Raw genomic sequence first — 12,315 nt, forward strand, 5'->3', positions numbered from 1 at the left:
AAACATTAAAATAATTGAGCTGCAACAAATGAACCGTTAAATTTGCTGATGCTTATATGATTACAATTAACAAGGCAACTGTGTTCATTAAGAAAGCAGAATGTTTGATGATTGGTATGGGATTTGGTATCTATGCTGCAGGGTCAGAGTATAGAGGTTGCATACGACAGTTCATAATGGACAGAAGATTAAGATGAGTAATTGTCTCTGTCCAAAATGTTTCCATTCAAAGCATATCATTCTTTACATTGGCGGGGAAAGTTCAGATCATCTTTTTGTCAATGGATCCATTTTGGAATTTGGAGTCAATGGCCCAGAATTTCTATGCCAGGCCACTATGGATGCACAAATCTCACATTTTCTAACTTGTTGAAAATGCTATTCATTTTAGATTTGAATATGCTGTATTACATACTTGAACATATTTTCATATTCAGCAAAAATACATTTTAGAAATAAAAATATTTTGTGGCAAATTTCCTTTGATCCCCCTTGCATTGATGTGTTGTAATTGTACTGAGTAGGCCCTCCTCAAAGGTCCAGGACAAACTCCTGATGAAGGATCTAGGCCTGACACATGGATTCTCCTACTCCTCTGATGGTGCCTGACCTGCTGTTTCCCTCCAGCTCCACACTGTATCGACTTGATACAAACACATATTTTCATCTTGAGAGGTTCCATCCCAGAGTTTATGAACATACAGGTACTGCAATACATCAGGGAGGGGACAACTTACCTGGACACTTTATTCCAGGAGGCAGTGAAGGCTGAGTCAACATGATTTTGCAAAAGGGATGTCATTTTTAACCAATTATTAAAGTTCTTTTATGTAGTCACATGTGCAGTGGACAAAGGAAAACTTGTGGATTTCCTGTACTGAGATTTTCAAAAGACATTTGACAAGGCGCAACATCAAAGGTTGTTGTGGAAAACAAAAGCTCATTGGCATGGACAGAAGATTGGTGAGATGTGACAAGTGGTATGCCACAGGGATTGCCACTGGGACCTCAACTATTTACAATTAATGTAATGACTTGGTTGAAGAGATTGAAGATGTGATTGCTAAATTCCCCAATGGCACAAAGATGATGGGTGAGAAGGTAAATGGGCTTCAGATTGGTTTCACAGGTTGGCGCAACATCGAGGGCTGAAGGGCCTGTACTGCGCTGTAATGTTCTATGTTCTTTGAAAGGAGGACATAATGAGGCTAACAAAGGGATACAGGTCACGAGAACTGATAAAGATCTGACAAATAGATTAGAATTTGTGAATGTGTGAAATTTTCCATTTTGGCAGGAAGAATAATAAAGAACCATATGACTATAAGTAGTGAGAGATTGTAGAACTCTGAGAGGCAGAGGATCTCCAAGTGCATTAAATACAGCAAGTGACTAGGAAAGCTAATAGAATGTTTTTTATTGCAAGGAGAATTGAATGCAAAAGTATGGACATTGTATTTCACTAATACAAAGCATTGAAACCATATTTGAATTAATTTATTGTAGTCACATGAACCTAGGTACAGTGAAAAGCTTTGTTTTGTCAGCAGTACTGGCAGATCATAGCAAACAAACGATAGAGAGATTAAATGGTGCTTAGACCGAGTGAGGCATACAGGTTACACCGAACAGGAGGTGCGCAGAACAAGATCAACACTAGCAAAATCAACATTATTTGAAGTTAGAGAGCCCGTTCATCAGTCTAATTACAGCAGGGAAGAGGCTGTTCTTGAACCTGTTGGTGCATGTGTTCAAGCTTCTACCTGATGGAAGAGGTTGTAAAAGAGCATTATCAGGCTCTTTGATGATGTTGGCAGTCTTTCCGTGGCAATGAGAAGTGTAAATGGAGCCCGATGATGGGAGTTTGACTTCTGTGATGGTCTGGGCTGTGCACACAATCTTTTGTAGTTTCTTATGGTCCTGGATAGAGCAGTTGCCATACTAGGCCATTATGGAGAGTATGCTTTCTCTGGTGCATCCATAAAAGTTGGGTGAGTGTCCTTATGGACATGAAAATCTGCTGAGCTACCAGAGGAAGAGGAGGCATTGTTGTACCTTCTTGACTATCACATCTATGTCGGAAGTCCAGGACAGGTTGTTGGTTATCATCGCTCCTAGGAACGTGATGCTCTTGACCCTCTCCACCTCAGCTCTGTTGATGTAGATGGCGACGTGTCCTCTTCTTTTCTCCCTGAAGTCGAAGATGAGTTCTTTTGTTTTGCCATCATTGAGGGAGAGATTAGTATCATTGTACCATGACACCAAGCCCACTATCTTCTTTCTGTATTCTGATTCATTGTTATTTGATATCCCACCTTACCACGGAGGTGTCTTGAGCAAACTTGTAGATGGTGTTTGTTTGGAATTTAGCTACATATATGGAATAATGCATATAGTATTGGTCCCCTTATTTAAAGAAGGTGGTAAATGCATTAGTAGCACTTCAGAGAAAGTTTACTAGACTAGTGCCTGGAGTGGATAGGTTGTCTTTTGAGAAACGTTGTGCAGGTTAGGCTTATATCTGTTGAAATTTAGAACAGTCAGAGGCATCTTGACAGGGTTAATTTCATGGATTCCTGACAGTGTGGAAGCAGACCATTCAGAGTTCTCACCATCCTTACAACAAGCATCCCACCTAGACTCAACCCCTCCCCGATCCTGTCCCCATAACCCTGCATTTCCCATGGCTTATCTGCCTATCTCCACATCACTGGACAATATAAGCAATTTAGCATGGCCAGTCCATGTAACCTGCACACACTTGGACTCTGGGAAGAAACCATTGCAGACAGTAGGAGAATGTGCAAACTCTACACGTACAGTTGCCCGAAATGGAATCAAACCCAGGTCCCTGGTGCTGTGAGGCAGCAGTGCTAACCACTGAGCCACCGTGATGCCTATTTTGAAAGTGTATTTCCTCTTGTGACAGAACCTAGAAGTAGTGGTCAGTATTTAATAAGGGATCACCTATTTACATAGGGAGAAGCTGTTTTTCTCTCAGAGGGTCATGGACTCTCTTCCTCAAAAAATCATGGTGGCGGAATTCTTGAATAGTGTCAACGGTCAGGTAGGTAGATTCTTGCTAAGCAAGGGGTTAAATGTTATTGGGGTTGACAGGAAAATGGACAAATCAGCTCAGTCATGATCTTATTGAATGATGGAGCAGGTTGAAGGAGCTGCGGTCTTCACCATCTTCTACGTTATATATTTGAAAGCTTTGTTCAGAATTAACTGTTAAACTAATGACCTGAATTTGGCTCTGTGTTACAGCTGGACAAGTCAACTTCATTTTAATCTGCTGATAATAAACTCCTGATTTAAGTAAGCAATTTCTGGAAAGCTGGATTTTAGGTTGTATCAGTTATGAAATAGATTGAAAGATAAACACAGATGACATGTTACAATGTCACATGAATGACTCATATCTGCCGAAAGGAGACTTCTTGTGGAGCATGACAGGGTTATTCACTGCTGTGCTAAACGAGCAGTCAAGAAAATAATGACTTCTGTTGCAATAAATGAACCATTACATCTCTGATGTTTTTATAGTTGCGGTTATAAGGCAATCGTGGGGTGAAGAAAGTATAGTAATGCACAAAGAATTGTCAATGTTAAGACTGGAGAAGTAGCTTCTTTAGGAAGGAAGCCATAATCTTAATGGCCTGCTGAGGGCAGGTTTTGCTTTGTCCTACTCTGTGTATTCAGCACAGAATTGAGAAACCAAACTTGAGAACTTAGTTTGACAAGTGCAGTTGAGCTCTATAACATTGAAGTACGAAAGTCATAGTCATACAGCTTGTTAAAAAAAATGGTGCTGGCTGGGCACCATTTGTTACCTATTGTGATCAGAGATGATGGGAACTGCAGATACTGGAGAATCCAAGATAACAAAGTGTGGGGCTGGGTGAACACAGCAGGCCAAGCAGCATCTTAGGAGCACAAAAGTTTCGGGCCTAGACCCTTCATCAGAAAAGCTTTTCTGATGAAGGATCTAGGCCCCAAACGTCAGTTTTTGTGCTCCTAAGATGCTGCTTGGCCTGCTGTGTTCATCCAGCCCCACACTTTGTTACCATTTGTTACCTATCTCTGATTGCCCTTGCGAAGGTGGTGAGGTACATTCTCGAATGCTGCAGCCTGTATGGGGTCAGTAGATCTGCAATGCTGTTTTGGAAAGAGTTCTAGGATTTTGACTCAGCGATCCTGAAAGAACGATGTAATATTTTAAAGACAAGCTCTTTTTTTGACGTGAGCTTCTCTTCTCTGCTGCTTTTGTCCTTCTAGATGAAAATGGTCAAGGATTTGGAAGGAAATGGTCATGGATTGGAAGGTGCTGCCTAAGGAGCTTCTGTGAATTTCTGCAGTGCATCTTGTAGATAGCGTTGGTGTGGAGGAGTGAATGTTTGTAGAATTGATGCCAATCGATTGAGTTGATTTGTTCTGGATGGCATCATGTTTCTTGAGTGTTGTTGGAGCTGCGATTTTCTACTTATCCAGAGTGTTATTCCATCACTTTTTAGTTGATGGACAAGCTTCTGGGAATCAAGATGAATTACTCACTGCAGAATTCCCAGCCTCTGACTGCTCTTGTAGCCACTATACCTATAAAGCTGGTGTTCAGTTTCTGGTCCAAGATAACCCAAAGGATGTGGATATTGGAGAATCAGCAATGGTAATACCATTGAATGTCAAAGGGTGATGGTTAGACCCTCAACAGAAACTGGCTGTGGTGGCAGGAGCCATTTGAGCTTTTAAATTAAAAGCCTTATGTACAAATGTATTGTGATGACATTTGTGCCAATATGCTGAATAAACGCATTGACAGCCCCAATTATGCTCACTCTGAAAACTGCTATTCCAGCATAACCTTTTAATTAATTCATGGGACGTGGTAGTCACTGCGGCCAGCATTTAGCGTCATCTTTAATCGCTTTTGAGAAGTGCTGATGAGCCACCTTCTTGGATATCATTGAGTTGCTTGCTATTTATTTATTTAATTTGAGAGCCTACCACCATGTTGCTGTGAATTTGGAGCCGCATATAAAGTAGATTTGATAAGGGGAGCATATTTCCTTTCCAAAAGCACACTACTGAACCAGGTAAGATTTAATGACAACACAAGAATTTCATGGTTATTGTGACAGATGCCAGGCTTTATTCATGTAATCAACTGAACTCAGAATTCCGAGCTGCCATGATGAGATTTGCATTTAGGATTTATGGATCATTAATCCAGACTTCTGAATTACCAGCCCAAGAACATAACTGCTGTGTAACTGTATAGAGCTTTGGTTTCTGTATTTAAAAAAATAGAATATATTGGCATTGGAGACAGTTCAAAAGAGATTCATGAGGCTGATTCCTGGGTTGAAAGGGTGTACTTATTAAGAACAGCTAAACAGGTTAGGTTTTTCTGAGGTGTTCTGAGGAAAGGTCACTGGTTCTGAAACATCACCTCTGATTTCTCTCCACAAATGCTATCAGACTTGCCAAGCTTTTTCAGTAATTTCTGTTTTTGTTTTAGGCTTTTATTCATTCGAGTTTAGAAGAATGAGGGCTGACCTTTTGAACCATACAAGATTTTGAAGGGGCTCGACAAAGTAGATGTTGAGAACATATTTCCACTAGCATGGAAGAGGAGTTATGGACTGGGGATGATCAGTCATGATCACAATCAATGATTGGGCAGGCTTGAGAGGCCAAATGGCCTACACCTGCCCTCGTTTCTCATATTTTCGCATTTTTACATTCTTATATTGCCGTTCCTGTACAAGTAGAGAAATGTATATACTTTTGACTAAAATAGATTAAATAGTTCCTTGGCATTGGGGTTTGTGGGATATTTATGTGTATAAATTGGTTACCACTTTTCCTAGATTACAAAAGAGAATACACTTCAAAAGAACCTTTTTGGCTGTATGGTACTTTTGCATCTACTGAGAAAGAAGAGGCATGATAGAAATGCAAGATCTTCCTCATTATGCAATGATTGTTCTTCAATTTTAGCTCTATGAAGTAACTTGAATTCTGATTTTGATGCCTAGATTATACGTAATAGTGAACGATCAGATGGCATATCAAATCATTTGTAAGTACTAGGTTGTTTTGATATTGTTGTCTTATCAATTTGTTAGCTCGTCATGACATCCCTTAATTTGTGTTATCTTTTTCCCAAAGCCACCCCAATTTGATTGCCTGAGAACTTTTCTATAGAGATAATTTATGAAATGATGGTTTACCTTTTGCTGAATGGGAATCTTGCCCTTATAAAGTTGACAGTCTCATGTTTGGGTTGGGAGGGGCATTTCTTATGTGGGAAGTTGACTAATAGACCAGCTTTTCTCATCATTCAGGATCACTTCTCAGAGGAGGCTAGGCATTTCCATACCAGTAATGGATCAAAATAAACTACTAAATTATCCCTCAACTGTTCCTCCAATGAGAGTGCCCTTTCTGATGGATTTGGAATAGATTTTCTGTGCTCTCAGTCAAGATAGAGTTTATGATGAAAAGTGATTTTAGATGAAAGGCTGACCATTTTTAAAAATGATGTTAGGCCTCACTGGGTAATATGCTGGAAATCAAGCCCTGCTATTCCTGGAGTTGTCACAAACATGAAAGATTTTAATCAAAATACACAAAATTCCTAATTTGTCTTTTAGAACCATAAAGCGTGAACCAGGTTTCTATACTCAACAAGAATGACAATAAATTGTTCTTAGCTACAGATAAATAATTTATATATCACTGACATGTAACTTTATTATTCAAAACTCAAATCATCTTGTAAACTCTCCCCACACATACATACAGACAGACAGGAAAAGAAACATGGGTGTGATAGGCAGCAAGAAAGACATGGAACTCCACAGTATACATGGAGATGATCCTTTTGGCTTTTCTTCACATGCTGCCAGATCTGCTGAGCTTTTCCAGTTTTTGTGACAGAGATAGCAGGAGCTGCAGATGCTGGAGAATCTGAGATAACAAGGTGTAGAGCTGGATGAACACAGCAGGCCAAGCAGCATCAGAGAAGCAGGAAGGCTGACGTTTTGGGCCTGGACCCATTTTCTGAAGAAGGGTTTAGGCCCGAAACATCAGCTTTCCTGCTCCTCTGATACTGCTTGGCCTGCTGTGTTCATCCAGCTCTGTACCTTGTTATCTCTACTTCTGTTTTCGTTCCAGTTTTACAGCATGCGCAGTTCTTTCCATTTTTATCCTTTTGGCTTGTTTAGTATTGCTGCTTCATGATTCTCCTTTTCCAGATACTTTCACTTGCTTGCAGAATGTACTGGGCAATTAGTTGACATTTACAAACTCTGGCTTAGTGGTTGAAAGCAACAGTTTACAGCATTGCTGAGGAAAAAAATAAACTGACTTTCTTCAGACTGAAGGTAATTAAGAGGCAGCTGCTGCCTTTGTGGAAATCCAGTAACTTCTCCCAAACATTCACACCTTATCTTTAGCTACCTGGAGGCTAATGACAATAATTGTTGGCAGCCAGAAGGCAGGTATTGTTGATAACTGGTCACTAGTACTCAGGCTAGTACTCAGTCAATAGACAACAGCTACCTATTGCTGGCCAGAGCTCATTTGTACACATCCCTTTGCTACAAGTCATAGGCAGTGCAATCCACCCCCCACCCGAGCTTCAGTTTGAGCAAAGAGCAGTGCAGTCAGCATTTCATAGAATCCCTGCAGTGTGGAAACAGGCTCTTCAGCCCAACAAGTCCACACTGACTCCTGGAGCATCCCACCCAGACTCATCCCCCTATAACCCACACATCCCTGAACACTACGGGCAATTGAGCATAGCCAGTCCACCTGACCAGCTCATCTTTGGACTGTGGGAGGAAACCAGAGCACCTGGAGGAAACCCATGCAGACGCGGGGAGAATGTGCAAACTCCACACAGAGTATCGCCTGAGGGTGGAATTGAACCTGGGTCTGTGGTGCTGTGAGGCAGCAGTGCTAACCACTGAGCCACCGTGAGTGTCAAGTTACTTTCATTTTTAGAAGTTCAGTAATCCTTCATTAATCCTTGGTTTCCAGTGCAGAACGAGGCCATTTGGTCCATCGAGTCTGCACCAACCCTCTGAGTATCCCACCCAAACCCACCCTCCTACTGTATCCCTGTAATCTTTACTATGGCTAACACACTTAGCCTGCAGATCCCTGGACATTATGGACAATTTAGCATGACAATCCACCTAACTAGCACATCTTTGGGAGAAAACTGGAACACCCAGTGCAAACTCACGCAGGTGTCACCTAAGGGTGGAATCGAGCCCAGGTCCCTGGCACTGTGAGGCAGTAGTGCTAACCATTGAGCCACTGCTGCCCCAAACTGTTTTAAAACCGTCCTTTTCTCATTTTAGTCCACAATCAAAATTACAAACTTTGTCTTAACAATATTCTTGCATGCTCCACAACCAACATTTTACACAGCTTTTTAATCACGCAAGTCAGCAAACCATCAGCCTCACCATATGGTCATGCCTGTCTTGGGCCAATACTGAACCACTTCAGTCCTTTGACACGTTACTTTGGGTTTTAGGGACAACTAGGATTTGCAAGCTTCAGCCAGGGTGCACTAAGTGCAGAAACACACTCTTATCACATGTATCTCTACAGGATCTACCTCAGGGCTCTTAGTTTGCTCACTCAGTTTGCACTTACTTAGAGGCTGCCACTTTCTGTTCACTTCACATTGCTTTCTTAGAGCACACTGACAACTTCAGTACTGATTTACAGGCTGACAGCCTCTGTATGGCTTCAGTTGCTTTCTTAGCATGCAAGGTATCTAGTGCTCAGTTACATGTCGCAGGATCTCTTGCTTACATTGTGTTTTAGCATAGAAGGAAGGAAGATTGGTAGCAGAAGAATGAGGTAGGTGAGAGTTGTTGAGTGGGCATAATGCATGGAAGACTGAGAGTTGAAAATTTGAGCCAGACCTGCCAGACAATAGGAAACACTTTTGCACATGAATGGTTGCAGGATTTTGGAACAATTGGCTAGATTAATTCATTTTATGTGGAATTGATAGCAGTTAGAGCTCATGGGGTAAAGGTGGATGTAAGGAGTTCGATTGCTTATCAATCATGATCCATTAAATGGCAGAATAGTGCCCAGAATAGCCTTTAAGAACACATTCCTAAAAACAAGTGATAGTTCACAGTTGAATTCAGGCTTATATTTTCAATATGACTGTGCAGTTTAACTAAAACACATTAAATAGCCTGAGGAATATATGAGTGTATGATTAAGCAATTGTTAAGTTGATTCTGCACAGCTTGGTCAATATTAGTCAACTCGCAGTGTGTTGCGCCCTGGTTTTTGATTGGCAACATGGTGGCAGTTTAATTTTGACAAGATATCCTGTTGCTGTTTTGTAGAGAAACAAATCAAAAGCGCAAGTAAACAATTGGAAAGGACTCAAAAACAAAAGGTTCTGAGACTTGATTCCGTCATTCAATCTTGAAGCTATGCTGAAGAATATTGTCTTTAAGGAACGGTAATGACTGTTAAAAATTGGGATGATGAATGTCACAATATGGTTGTCGTTTTCTTCTATCTGCACCTCAAAAAATGTTGCCTTTATGAGCTTTTGCTTTATACTTTAGGAGGATAGGGAAATTAAAGTGTTTCCTATCTTAATGGATATCTTCTTAGAACATCTCATTTATAGAAACCATAAGGATGAGTGTAGTGACAAACAGGACTTTAAAACTACTTCTGCAACAGTTGTTCAGAAGTTGTGATTAAGCAGTCTTATTAAATATCACTCTCACCATTTTGCATTTATACAGCACTTTTGTGAAGAATGTCCCAAGATGCATAGGAATTAAATAGCAAAAGAAAATTATTGAGACAGAGGTGGAGATATTAAGAATGTTAACTAAAATCTTGGTTAAAGGTTTGTCAAAAGGAAGTGCAAGGCCATGGGGGATGGAAGTGTGAGGCTTTGAAGCATGGCAGGGTGCTCTGCCAGGGTTGTCAAGGTCCTGTTGAAGAAGTCCTCATGAGTTGCTGCAGGGCATCTTGTACATCAGTTCACAGGATATGACTGTTGCAGGGAAAACTAATATTTATTGCCCATTCCTTGAGAAGATGGTGATCAGCTGCTTTCTTACATCTCATGAATGGTAGAGGTTCAAGTACACTCTCTGTGCTGTGAGATAGGAAGTTCCCTTCGATGGTGTCTTCCAAACCTGCAACCTCTACCACTGAGACAAGGGCAGAAAGTGCATGGGAACACCACACCCCTGCGGAACCTTCTCCGAGCCACACACCATCCTAACCTCAAAATATACCACCGTTCTTTTCCTGCTACTGGGTCAAATTCTGGAATTCCCTCCCAAACTGTATTGTGGGTGTATGTGCACCCAGAGGATGGCAGTGATTAAGAAAGCAGCAAACATTAACTTTATTTTCTCTCTTCTCTTTTCACAGATGCTGCTGGACCTACTGAGTTTCTCCAGCAAATTCTGTTTTGGGTTTCAGATCTCCAACATCTTCATTTTTTTGTTTTATTAAACAAGGAACAATGATTATTTGATCAGCGAGTATTTTAAAATAATAATAATGGAGTCAAATGCAAAACATTGAACACATTTCTGTTTCAGTTTCTCCACCATCTTCTCCGATGTCTTTGCAGTGTCACCTCATCAATGCACCCTAACTTCTACAATCCTTCATCTTATTCCCAGTGAATTGCTGACTGTTAGACCTTCCTTCCTGATTGTCTTGTTAGCTGGAATTGTAAATGATGCCATCATAATTATTGATAGCTTATTTGTTACGTTAGTGGGCTCGTAGACCAGGTACCTGGCTGAAAGAACAAGTCTGACAGAATCTCACAACAGCAACTGTGGCATTAAAATTCTGTAGCTAAATAAATAAAACTTGAATGAAAAGCTAGCATCGTTAACGATAACTTGGAACACTAAATTGTCATTAAAAAAAATCTGGTTCACGAATACCTTTTAGGCGACAAAATCTGCCATCCTTATTCAGTCTAGCCTATAGCAAAGTATTTGATTCTACCAAACAATTACAGAGAAGTCTATTCAATTTGTTGCTCATTCATGAGAGATGGATTCACTGACTAGGCCAGCGTTTATTGTCTACCTCTCATTGGCCTGGAGAAGAAGGCCAGAAGGTAGTGAGAGGGGAAAATAACTTGATGCTGAAGTGAAACTCACCTCCTCTGAACACTTAGCAATAAAACTGCTTTACGAGAAGCCCATGGGCATCATTCTTAAAGTACCAGTAACTAAAGCCCTGAAGTAATCAATTATTGGCCATTTAAGGAGTTCAGCACATCACCTTGCTGATCACTTGCCTTCCTGGCAGGTAAGAAAAGTAGCTAGCTTTCTAAATGTAAAACCATGATGACTTGCCCTACTGGGTTGGAAAGGGGCCTCATTTGTCCCAAAATGGGAGCAGTTGGAGGTATGGAAAGTGGGCAAGGTGATGGTCATTGAAAATGACCACCCTGACTTTGCTTCTGATTGCCCCAATCGCTCCACCAACCTCTCCGTGAGACCTCCATTCTGTGAGACAGAGGAAAGAAAGCAATACCTTCTTGCTGTTGATTGGAATAGGCTTTAACTGGCAGGCTTTATGACCCAGTTGCGCTCTGGTTGGCTGGTAGCTTTTGACAACTTAGATCACCAGTGTTGTGAACTGTGATAGGATGAGATGTCCCCCTTACTTGCCTCTCGGCTATAAATAAGATAATTGGCAGTTGATGAGTTGAGTAATCCCACTGGTGGGGACAGTGTGTCAGTCAACAACTCATATGCCCACACCCGCACTCCTGGAATAAAAATGGTATAATTCTGCCCTTGTGTTTTCCAAAACTTTGACCACTTTGTGCTGAGATACATTATTGGTTGGGTGGGAATGGGATGTAGTTGTTAAGGAAGAGATGTGGCTGAATCTTATAGTTCTTTTGGTTATATTCCAAGTTGTGTTGAGATTTTTGGAGAGTTTTGTGATGTGAGGCCTCGTGAGTTCTCTTGCAATATCTTAGAGAACTCACTCCATTAATTACCTAAACCATCACTATGGTATCCCTCACATTTGATTCCAGCCACATCTTACCACATGCCATTCCAGAATACTGCGCCACTCATCTGGTATTCTGCGTTCACTAGCATCTCTTACCTCTGCGCCATCCTTGAAAGCCCTTTCTGTACCCTGACGAGTACTGTCAGTTCAGAACTGCCCTACAAGTTCCTGACGGTTGTCCTTGACACGGCAGATTGCGAAATAATTTCCTTGTGTTGCGAGTAGGATCCTGGAGATCCTGTC

At 41.1% G+C, this 12,315-nt stretch overlaps 2 protein-coding genes across 16 annotated transcripts in view; one reads left to right on the forward strand and one right to left on the reverse strand.

Annotated features, from left to right (window-relative positions):
• Positions 1 to 12,315, forward strand: part of LOC125449368 (macro domain-containing protein CT2219-like) — a 987,510-nt gene that overhangs the window by 238,657 nt on the left and 736,538 nt on the right. The window lies entirely within an intron of this gene.
• The window catches only part of LOC125449455 (leucine-rich repeat transmembrane protein FLRT1-like), a 188,085-nt gene that overhangs the window by 141,277 nt on the left and 34,493 nt on the right, over positions 1 to 12,315 (reverse strand). For 2 of the 9 annotated variants that reach the window (XR_007246924.2, XR_007246922.2), the window contains one exon: positions 1,523 to 2,210. The exons of 6 other annotated variants lie outside the window; for them this stretch is intronic. The gene's annotated coding sequence lies outside the window, so the exon portion shown is untranslated. Of the gene's footprint in view, positions 1 to 1,522; positions 2,371 to 12,315 lie in introns of those variants that run through there. One more of the 9 variants, XR_007246920.2, reaches the window with a different exon arrangement.

This window comes from Stegostoma tigrinum, chromosome 42 (genome assembly GCF_030684315.1).
Source record: "Stegostoma tigrinum isolate sSteTig4 chromosome 42, sSteTig4.hap1, whole genome shotgun sequence".
NCBI classification, from domain to species: Eukaryota; Metazoa; Chordata; class Chondrichthyes; order Orectolobiformes; family Stegostomatidae; genus Stegostoma; species Stegostoma tigrinum.